General features: G+C 37.0%; 1 pseudogene; it reads right to left on the bottom strand.

Moving 5' to 3' along the window:
- Nucleotides 1-8,543: 8,543 nt before the first annotated feature.
- Nucleotides 8,544-9,141, bottom strand: LOC110259476 (large ribosomal subunit protein eL15 pseudogene; annotated as a pseudogene).
- Between the last annotated feature and the right edge of the window lie 2,203 nt (nucleotides 9,142-11,344).

The raw sequence follows: 11,344 nt of genomic DNA, 5'->3' as shown, positions 1-11,344 counted from the left end.
GCCTCCATCCCGATGTGGTCCTACCAATTCAGCTGCCCTGGGGAAGAGCCCACTGGGTCTCAGTGGCCCAGCTAGCAGCTCCCACCTTCGAGGGGTGCTGCACTCCTGTGGAACAGCTGCCCAGCACCGCCAGCCCCCTGCAAGAGGACCTGCATCCCAGAAAATCTAGAAAAAGCTCGGCCCAGCTGTGCAAAATCTGTGTCCATCCTGAGGTGGTCCTGCCATACAGCTGTGCTGGGGAAGAGTCTCTTGGGTTCTTAGCAGGCCAGCTACCTTCTCCCACCCTTGGGGGGCGCTACACTCCTATGGAACAGCTGCCCAGCACTGCCAGTGCCTGGAGGAGCCCCACACCCCAAAAAACACCAGAGCAAGCTCTGCCCGGCCATGTGAAATCTTACTCCATCTCAGTGCAGACCTCCCAGAACTGTCTGCCCTCAGGAAGTCCTCCTTTGCTTCAGAGAGACTCTGTCAGCCCCACCCACCCTCTGGAAAAGCCACACTGCCTCAGAGAATATGGACCAACAATGCCAGCCCTCAGGAAACATTCCACAGCAGTGCCAAGGCAAACCCTGCCTGGCCACGGGGAGTACACCTCCACCAAGAAAAAGAAAACAACAAGCAAGATGAGGAAGCTGAGAAACCACTCCCAGGTAAACCAACGGGAGAACTCACCTAAAGCAGTCAACAATGAGACAGACCTCTGCACATTTAAAACAAAATAAAATTGAAAAAAAAAGTCATCAAAATCATAAAATGTGGGCAAGAGAAGTAAGGAAATTAATAGACTCTTTTTTAAGAAAATTTTTTTGTTTTTCTTTTTAATTTCAGTATAGTAATGAAGTGTTTGAACCTACAGGACCATGAGGCAAAAACACACAATTATAGGAAGGGATTTGCATACTTAAAAAACAGGGCAACCACAAAACAAAACCAAAAATTGCATTCAGAAAAAAAAAAACTCAAGCAGAAAATAATCAGAGCCCATCCAACCAAAAAAAAAAAAAAAGAAAGGAAAAATAGAGAAAAATAGAATCAACAGGAACACGAGGTTTAAAATGGCAATAAATAATCATCTATCAATTATCACCTTAAATGTCAATGGACTGAATGCTCCAATCAAAAGACACAGAGTGGCTGAGTGGATAAAAAAAGAAAAACCTTCAATCTGCTGCATAAAAGAAACCCACCTTAGGACATAGATTGAGAGTGAAGGGGTGGGAAAAATATTTCATGACAATGGACAAGACTGGAAAGCAGGAGTTGCAATACTCATATCAGACAAAATAGACTTTAAAACAAAAGACATAAAGAAAGACAAAAAAGGACACACTTTAATGATTAAGGGATCCATCCAAGGAGAGGATATTACTATCGTAAACATATATGCCCCAAATACAGGAGCACCCAGATACATACAACAAATATTAACAGACATAAAGGGATAAATTGAGGGGAATACAATCATAGTAGGAGACTTTAATACCCCACTCGCAAAGATGGACAGATCTTCTAGGCAGAAAACCAATAAAGTAACAAAGATCCTATAGGAAACAATAGAAAAGGTAGACTTAATTGATATCTTCAGGACACTACATCCAAAAAAATCAGAATACACATTCTTCTCAGGTGTGCATGGAACATTCTCAAGAATCGACTACATATTGGGACACAAAGCTAACCTCCACAAGCTTAGGAGCATAGAAATGATCTCAAGTATCTTCTCTGACCACAATGCCATGAAATTAGAAATCAACCATGGGAAAAGAAATGAGAAAAAACCTACTACATGGAGACTAAACAACAGTCTACTAAAAAACCAGTGGGTCTATGAGGAAATCAAGAAGGAAATTAAAAAAATACCTTGAGACAAACGATGATGAAGGCACAACCTCTCAAAATCTATGGAACGCTGCAAAAGCAGTGCTCAGAGGGAGGTTCAAGGCAAAACAGGCCTTCCTCAAAAAAGAAGATCCCAAATTGACAACTTAACCCTCCACCTAAACAAATTATAAAAAGAAGAACAAGAAAGACCTAAAGCCAGCAGAAGGAAGGAAATTATAAAGATCAAAGAAGAAATCAATAAAATAGATATTCAAAAAACAATAGGGAAAATTAATAAAACCAAGAGCTGGTTCTTTGAAAAGGTAAACAAAATTGACAAACCCCTGGCCAGACTCACTAAAAAGAGGAGAGAAAGTACCCAAAAAACAAAATTAGAAATGAAAAAGGAGAAATCACAATGGATACTGCAGAAATGGAAAACAAAACAAAACAAAACAAAACAAAAAACAGGAATGCTATGAACAACTATATGCCACCAAATTTGACAATCTGAAAGAAATGGACCGTTTTATAAAATCTTACTGCCTGCCAAAACTGAACCAAGAAGAAACAGGCCAACTGAACAGGCCAATCACTAGAAATGAAATTGAAGATGTTGTAAAAACAATCTCTACAAATAAAATTCCAGGCCCAGATGGCTTCACAGGCGAATTCTACCAAACATATAACGAGGATCTGGTGCCCATGATCCTTAAGCGTTTTCAAAAGTTTGAAGAAGAAGGAACACTCCCCAAAACATTCTATGATGCCACTATCACCCTCATTCCAAAACCAGACAAAGATACCACCAAGAAAAGAAAACTATCGACCAATATCTTTGATAACTATAGATGCAAATATTCTCAAAAACATCTTAGCCAACCAAATCCAACAACATCCAAAAGATCATACACCATGATCAGGTATGGTTCATCCCAGGTTCACAAGGATGGTTCAACATACACAAATCAATCAATGTCATGCACCACATTAACAAAGGAAAAGTCAAAAACCATACGATCATCTCGATAGAAGCAGAAAAAGCATTTGACAAAGTCCAACATCCATTCATGATCAAGACTCTCACCAAAGTGGGTATAGAGGGAACATTCCTGAATATAATCAAAGCCATTTATGATAAACCCACACCAAATATAATACTCAATGGAGAAAAGCTGAGAGCCTTCTCACTCCAATCTGGAGCAAGACAGGGATGCCCACTCTCACCCCTGCTATTCAACATAGTTTTGGAAGTCCTAGCCACAGCAATTAGACAAACAAAAGAAATAAAAGGCATCCATATAGGAAGAGAAGAGATCAAACTGTCACTGTATGCAGATGACATGATACTATACATATAAAACCCTGAGGACTCGACCCAAAAGCTACTTGAACTGATTAGTAAATTCAGCAAAAGAGCAGGATATAAGATTAACATTCAGAAGTCAGTCGCATTTCTGTATACCAACAATGAAATATTAGAAAAGGAATACAAAAATACAATACCTTTTAAAATTGCACCTCACAAACTCAAGTACCTGGGAATACACCTGACCAAGGAGGTAAAGGACTTATATGCTGAGAACTATAAAACTTTAATCAAGGAGATCAAAGAAGATATAAAGAAATGGAAAGATATTCCATGTTCATGCACTGGAAAAATCAATATTGTAAACATGGACATACCACCCAAAACAATCTACAGATTCAATGCAATCCCTTTCAAATTACCCATAACATTTTCCACAGAACTAGAACAAACAATCCAAAAAATCTATCTGGAAGCACAAAAGATCCAGAATAGCCAAAACAATCCTGAGGAACAAAAACCAAGCAGGAGGCATAACTCTCCAAGACTTCAAGCAATATTACAAAGCCACAGTCATCAAAACAGTGTGGTATCAAAACAGACAGACAGACCAATGGAAAAGAATAGAAAACCCAGAAACAAACCCTGACACCTATGGTCAATTAATCTTTGACAAGGGAGGCAAGAACATCAAATGGGAAAAAGAAAATCTATTCAGCAAGCATTGCTGGGAAACCTGGACAGCTGCATGCAAAGCAATGAAATGAGAACACACCCTCACACCAGGCACCAAAATAAACTCAAAATGGCTGAAAGACTTAAATATAAGACAAGACACCATCAAACTCCTAGAAAGGAACATATGCAAAACACTCTCTGACATCAACCTCATGAACATTTTCTCAGGTCAGTCTCCCAAAGCAACAGAAATTAGAGCAAAAATAAACCCATGGGATCTATTCAAACTGACAAGTTTTTGCACAGCAAAGGAAACCCAAAAGAAAACAAAAAGAGAACGTACAGAATGGGAGAGAATAGTGTCAAATGATGCAATCGACAAGGGCTTAATCTCTAGAATATATAAGCAACTTATACAACCCAACAGCAAAAAAAGCCAAACAATCAATGGAAAAATGGGCAAAAGACCTGAATAGACATTTCTCCAAAGAAGATATACAGGTGGCCAGCAAACACATGAAAAAATGCTCAGCATCACTGATTATAAGAGAAATGCAAATCAAAACTACCATGAGATACCACCTCACACCAGTCAGAATGGCCATCATTAATAAATCCACAAATAACAAGTGCCAGAGGGGCTGTGGAGAAAAGGGAACCCTCCTGTACTGCTGGTGGGAATGTAAACTGGTACAGCCACTATGGAGAACAGTTTGGAGATACCTTAGAAATCTATACATAGAACTTCCATATGACCCCACAATCCCACTCTTGGGCATCTATCTGGACAAAACTCTACTTAAAGGAGGCACATGCACTTGCATGTTCATTGCAGCCCTATTCACAATAGCTAGGACATGGAAACAATCCGAATGTCCATCGACAGATGATTGTATTCGGAAGAGGTGGTATATATACGCAATGGAATACTACTCAGCCATAAAAAAGAATGACATAATGCCATTTGCAGCAACGTGGATGGAACTAGAGACTCTATTACTGAGTGAAATGAGTCAGAAAGACAAAGATAAATACCATATGATATCACTTATAACTGGAATCTAATATCCAGCACAAATGAACATCTCCTTAGAAAAGAAAATCATGGACTTGGAGAATAGGCTTGTGGCTGCCTGATGGGAGAGGGAGGGAATGGGAGGGATTGGGAGCTTGGGGTTATCAGAGACAACTTAGAATAGATTTACAATGAGATCCTGCTGAGCAGCATTGAGAACTATGTCTAGATACTCATATTGCAACAGAACAAAGGGTGGAGGAAAATTGTATACATGTAAGAATAACTTTATTCCCATGCTGTACAGTGGGAAAAAATTTTAAAAAATTAAAAAAAGATGTATATGTATACACAATGGATATTACTCACTCCTGAAACAACATGGATGGACCTGGAGTTTAACATACTAAGTAAAGTAAGCCCAACAGAGAAAGATAAATATATCATGATATCACTTATATGTGGAACCATAAAAAGATACACATATACATATTTCCAAAACAGAAATAGTTACAGACATAGAAAACAAATTTATCACCACCAAAGGCGAAAGGGTGGTGGGTGAATGAAGTATCAGGAGGTTAAGATTAACATATACAGACATATATATATATATGGAATTCCTGTTGTGGCTCAGTGGTTAATGAAACCAACTAGTGTCCATGAGGATGTGAGTTCAATCCCTGGCCTTGCTCAGTGGATTAAGGATCCTGTAATAGAATTCAGCAGAAAATAATTGTTATATTCAAAACAGATGCTTAATATGATTTCAGTCATCTTAAATTAATTGAGATGCATTTTATGGCATAACATGTGATCTATCCTTGAGAATGTTCCTTGCGCCCTTGAAAAGAATGTGTATTTTTCTGGTTTTGGATAGAATGTTCTAAAGACATCTATTAATTCAATATGTTCTAATGTGTCATTTAAGACAAGTATTTCCTTATTGATTTTTCTCTCTGGATGATTTATTCATTGCCCTAACTGGGGAATTAATATCCACTATTATTATTGTCAATTTATCCCTGTATATCTTTTAATAGTTAATTTATATGTTTAAGTACTTCTGTATTAAGTGCATATACGTCTCTGAATATTATATCTTCTTGGATTTTTTCCTTTATTATGATACATTATTCTATTTTCTTTTATTATAGACTTGTTTTAAAGTCTACTTTGATGTTAATGTTGCTACTTCTTTTTAAATCTATTTCATGGGATATGGTATTCTATCCTCTCTCTTTTAGTCTGTATTGTGTCTTTAGCTCTGAAGTGAGTCTCTTGTAGGTAACATAGATATGGGTCTTGTTTTTTAATTCAACCTGCCACTCTATGTCTTTGATTAGAGCATTACTTCATTGAAATTTAAAGTGATTATTGATAACTATGTACTTATGACTATAGTTATTTGTTTTCTTTTTGTTGTTGTTGTTGTCATTCATCTCCATCCTTTATTTTTTTTCTTTAAAGTCTTCCCTTGTGGTTTGATGATTTTTTTTAGTGTTATGCTTGAGTTTCTTTCCTTTATTTTTATCTGTTGTATGTATTTAATTCATTATTAACATGAAGTTCATATATGTCAATCTATATATCTACTTGTTTTAAAGTGATAGTCATTTATCTTAAAAAATCTACATTTTTTACTCCCCTCATTGCCATGTTTTGTGTTTTGATGTGATATTTTATATTTTCACTTCTAACTCTTAACTGTTTATTGAAAGGATAGCTGGTTTTACATTTTCTTAACCTTCATATTAGCTTAAAGAAGTTGATTCACTATCTTTTTTGCCTTTGCCAGTGAGATTTTGCCCTTCCATTATTTTCTTACTTTTTGTTATAGTCTTTTTTTAATTAAGGAAGATAGTTTCACATTTTTGTAAGTTTAGTTTAGTGGTGATGCACTCTTTTAGCTTTTGCTTATCTGTAAAACTCTACCTCTCCTTTAATTATGTATAAAAACATTGCCAAATAGAGTATACTAGATTGTAGTTGTTTCCTCTGCACTTTAAATATATTACACCATTCTCTTCTGGTATGGAAAGTTTTTGCTCAAAAATAAGCTGATAACCTTATAAGAATTTTCTTGCATGTCACTCCTCATTTTTCTCTTGCTGCCTTTAAAATTATCTATTTATCTTTAAATTCTGCCATTTTAATTATAAGTCTTGATGTGGTTCTCTTTGGATTCATCTTTTATGGGACTCTGTGATTCCTGACATGAATATTGGTTTCATTTTTCAGGTTAGAGTTTTCAACCAAATTTTATCAAGTAGGTTTTCTGCCCCTTTCTTGCTCTTCTCCTTCTGGGACCCCTATAATACAAGTGGTAGTGTTCTTGATGTTGTTTCAGACATCTTTTAAACTATCCTCATTTAAAAAAAATGTTTTTCCTTCTTTGCTGATTGGGTGATTTTTCACTATTCTATCTTCCAGGTCACTCATGTCTTCTTCTATATCACCTTATCTGCTGTTAATTTGTTATAATGAATTTTTTTAATTTTAGTTATCATATTCTTCAGGTATGATTAGTTCATTTTTCATATTTTCTAATTCTTCATTGAAGTATTCACTGTGTTCACCTATTCTTTCCTGAATTCAATTAGCAATTTTTTTTTTAGATTGGAAAACATGAACTTGTATTGACATCAACTACATGAATTTTCTCAGTAGCCTTTTGGGAATGGATAAAGTGGCTTTATCAAAGAATACTTTAACACTGATTAGATTAGATTTAGCAGTTATTCCCCCCCAAGGTGGCTTAGAGAGAGTTCATAATAGTCACAAACTAATACTACAGATAAAACATTTAAAACTTTGATCTAAGTTTTTTCTTATCCTCCCACACGAAAGATATCTCATGGACACCAATTTCCCAATCCTCCCTAGCATTACTAGCTTACAAATCTTAAGGCTAGTAACCCAAATCTCATTTAATGTTCAATTTCCATCAGTTTCAATGTATATCAGTGTAAATACCATGACTACTTTTCAGTATTCTACATATCGGAGTCATGGGATTAAACCACAAATCCCACCTTTTATGTGAACTTCAATGGTTACCAGGGAGGCCAAGGCAATTTAATTTAGGTTTACCAGGATTCCTTTCATTTTTAAGAGAATCCTCTTGCAGCAGGTTTATTCAATTCTCTTAAAAATGGTGGCATTCTTTTACATTTCTCCCTTTTGAAGCAGCAGTTATATAAACAGATTATATCAAGCCTAAAAACGTGGTATCCACTCAACTTTCATTATTTTTCTACATATGATCATGATAAAGGATCAGGAAATCCTTCACATTTTAAAGGATAATTCAAAATTTACAGTTTGTCCTTGCCAAACCCCATAAATCAGCCAATTTTAGAGTAAACCAACAGAGAATTGCATCACCCCCAATAAAGCTGTAGGTTTCATCACATGCACAAACAAATCTGCATGACTAGTTTCTGCCTCTTTTACAGAATTTTACACCTATTGTTCCAAACAGCATTTTAAACAGACATATCAACTCCCTAATAAAAGCAAGGCATTTCCCTTATTAGAAACAAGATACACCATCACTTAAGATCTTCAAACATTACTTCACTTTAACTTTCAAAATTTGACGATGCATTCAGTGAAACAATCTGCAGACAACTAGTTTTAACAAATTAAAAAACACTTTTAAGCAGGCATGAATGTCCTAAATTGTTCATTAGGTAAGAATTTTACAAACATTACTTATTAGCAGTAACAGTGGATCTGGAGAGTATTGAGCCTTCTCCAACCTGCAGGGCGGGAACCACCAATAGTGTGGTGGAACTTGTGGCCCTTTCCAAGGCTCTTTCTGCCTGCAGAATTCAGCCTTTGCATCTCCCTATGCTTGTGGACTGGTTTGGTGATCCACTGGGTGTCAGGATTTCTTCTGATAGCTTTATGGAATGGATCAATGAAGACAACCTCAAAGAATTTGTATGTAGAATCTTCACCAACCCAGTAAGAATTCAAGACTCTCAGAGACCCACAGTGGCATCCAGCTTGTTCCTCGGCAACAGAGAGAAAACTTTAGCTTGTTGACACCATGGTGGAGAGGCTTGCCATAGGTGGCACCCTTAGGAACTGGGTGTTTGCGGCGAATGCGGCACACAAGAGTCTGATATATGACATAATCTTGATTGGCCTTGTATCCCAGCCTGTGTGCCTTATCAGGCTGGGTGGGGCGGGGGGCCCTGTGGAGAGCAGAGAGCTGGCGGTACTGCCAGCAGCACACCCAGAGGAGAAAGCCCATGAGGTGGGACTGCTTCTTCTTCCATAGCTCCTGGATGTACTTGTACGCACCCATCTTGGCTTACAAGAAGCAGAAGGAGCTCAGAGGACGCAGGGTTCCCAAGCCTGGATGGCAGAGGAGAAGAGAGATCAGCGTCAGATGGAGTAGGGAATAAAACAACACAGCCTCAATTAGCATTTTAATTATCGTTGCTTTGAACTTTTATCAGGTATACTATTTATCTCCATTTCTTTAGGAATTTTTCAAAGATCTATCCTGGTCTTTCATTTGAAATATATTCTTCTGTCTTCTCATTTTGTTTGAATCTGTCTCTATGAAATTAGGCAAGTCAGTTAACTATCCTGGTCTTAAGTGCGTAACCTTGAGTGGGAAAAACCCCTATTTACATGTGTCTAGGGCTTTGATGGGAAAGTTTTACCAGATATGAGCACAGGTTTTATCTTCTTCCAGAGAACACTGGCAGTAGCCTCCTTGGTGGGCGTTAGGGCTTGAATTGGAATGGCTACAGCTGGAGTTATGTATGTGCTGGGGCTTCTGTTAGGCTCAATGGTTGCTAGCTTATTGAGAGGTGGTACTGGTGCCTGAGGGGTTGGATCTGGAGCCCTGAAAAAGTTAGCTTCCCCTCTTCCTGCCTTGTTTGTGGTATGGTCAAACGCAAGTAATTAGAGCCCTGTTTCTGAACTGGTTCCAGGTCTCCACTCTGGCTATAGGCAGGGCTGGGGCCCTCATAGGCTCCACTACTTTGTTATTCACATGTCCTCTTTCAACAACAGTATCCACCTTAACAAGGAGAAGTGCAAGAACAGGAGTCCAGTGGAGGCTGGGGTGCATGCTGGGGTGGTTCTGGTAGGCCAGCCAGAAAAACAGACATTTTTCAATCTGATACTTCTAAGTTGGAACTAGGATCGACTGAGTCTCTTTGTGTGTGCTCTTCAAGAGAAAATTCTCAGTTTCTTATGGCTTTCCAGTAAGCTCCTCTGGTTTTCAAAGCTGCTAAGGAGGTTTGTCTTCCCTGTGCTATACCCCAAGACTGGGGTGGCTAATATGGGAGTTTAACACCTTTCTCTTTAGGGAAAACCCACAAGCCTGTGATATTGCCTTCCCCTTTTGGGTCACTCACTAGTGAAATGAGTCTTGACTAGGTAGTTTGTCCTGTCCTCCAGATTCCATGTTGTTCTTTCCTTACACCTTTAGTTGTAGAAGTGTTGTTCTGCTAGTCTTCAGTTTATTCTTAGTGATAGTTGCTTTATATGTATGTAGTTGTTCTTTTGATGTGTTCACAGGGGGAGGCGATCTAGGCATATGCCTATTCTGCCATTTTGATCCCCAGATAAGACATTTTAAGAACTGCAACTTGAATACATTTTCTTGATCAATAGTATAAAGATATTTAAGGATAATATCTTAAAATTACCCAACAAAAATCTGTGTTAAATCTCCCCCAATTTTCATGAAAATATCTTTGAATTTTGAACCAAATTAATTTTACATTTTGCAATTACCTGAGAGCTTCTGAGGTACCTTTTAATCTGCAGTGGGCTAATGCAGGCTCTCTTCTTTATTCTTCTACTTTTAATGCTATTCATTTATTTAAAATTTTTGATTATCTGTCCTGTAAGATATTCCATATTATATTTTACTATCTCTATCCTTGTAATATTGTTTAACAGGTTTTTCTAGTCTCTATTTTTTTTCCTGAAAATAGGTAGTTGACTCTGAAGTCTTAATTAGGTTTTATGTTGTTTTTCCAGCAAGAAAAAGACTTCAGTGGTACTGTGTGCTTCCTATTTCACTGTATCAATAAAAATAAAATGTCAGAAAGTCATATTAAGATTGATCAAGAAGTTCAAGTGATATATGTACAGTCCCTTTTCATGAAGTTCCCAATCAAATTTTTATCCAAAGGGTTTAGTAGCATTTCATGATTATGATATGGATCCATTGTTTTACTAAGTATGATAAAATGGTTTATCAGTCCTTCAAATATAAGTGATATTTCTACTTCAAAGAAAAGGTTGCCCTACAACCCTCTTTTGTTGTAGTGAAATAAAGCCTATACAAGGTGCATGCGTATTTTCTTTTTAAAATTTTTTTTCAGAATAATGAGGTAGTGCCTGAGCAAACCTTAATATTGACCAATATGCTTTTTTTCTATTTGTGGAATTCATATATTTTTCATTTTTGAAGTGCTTCAATTCATTGGAGTTTTTGTTATTTTTGTTATTATTTTGATGAATTTTAAATAATAATAATTATT

Source organism: Sus scrofa, chromosome 1 (assembly GCF_054392235.1).
Source record: "Sus scrofa isolate SSC_HxYL_T2T_F1_AM1 chromosome 1, Sscrofa_HxYL_maternal_Yorkshire_Landrace_v2.0, whole genome shotgun sequence".
In the NCBI taxonomy this organism is placed as follows: Eukaryota; Metazoa; Chordata; class Mammalia; order Artiodactyla; family Suidae; genus Sus; species Sus scrofa.
Note: the sequence above shows the minus strand (reverse complement) of the source record. Positions and strands in the feature narration are given on the sequence as shown.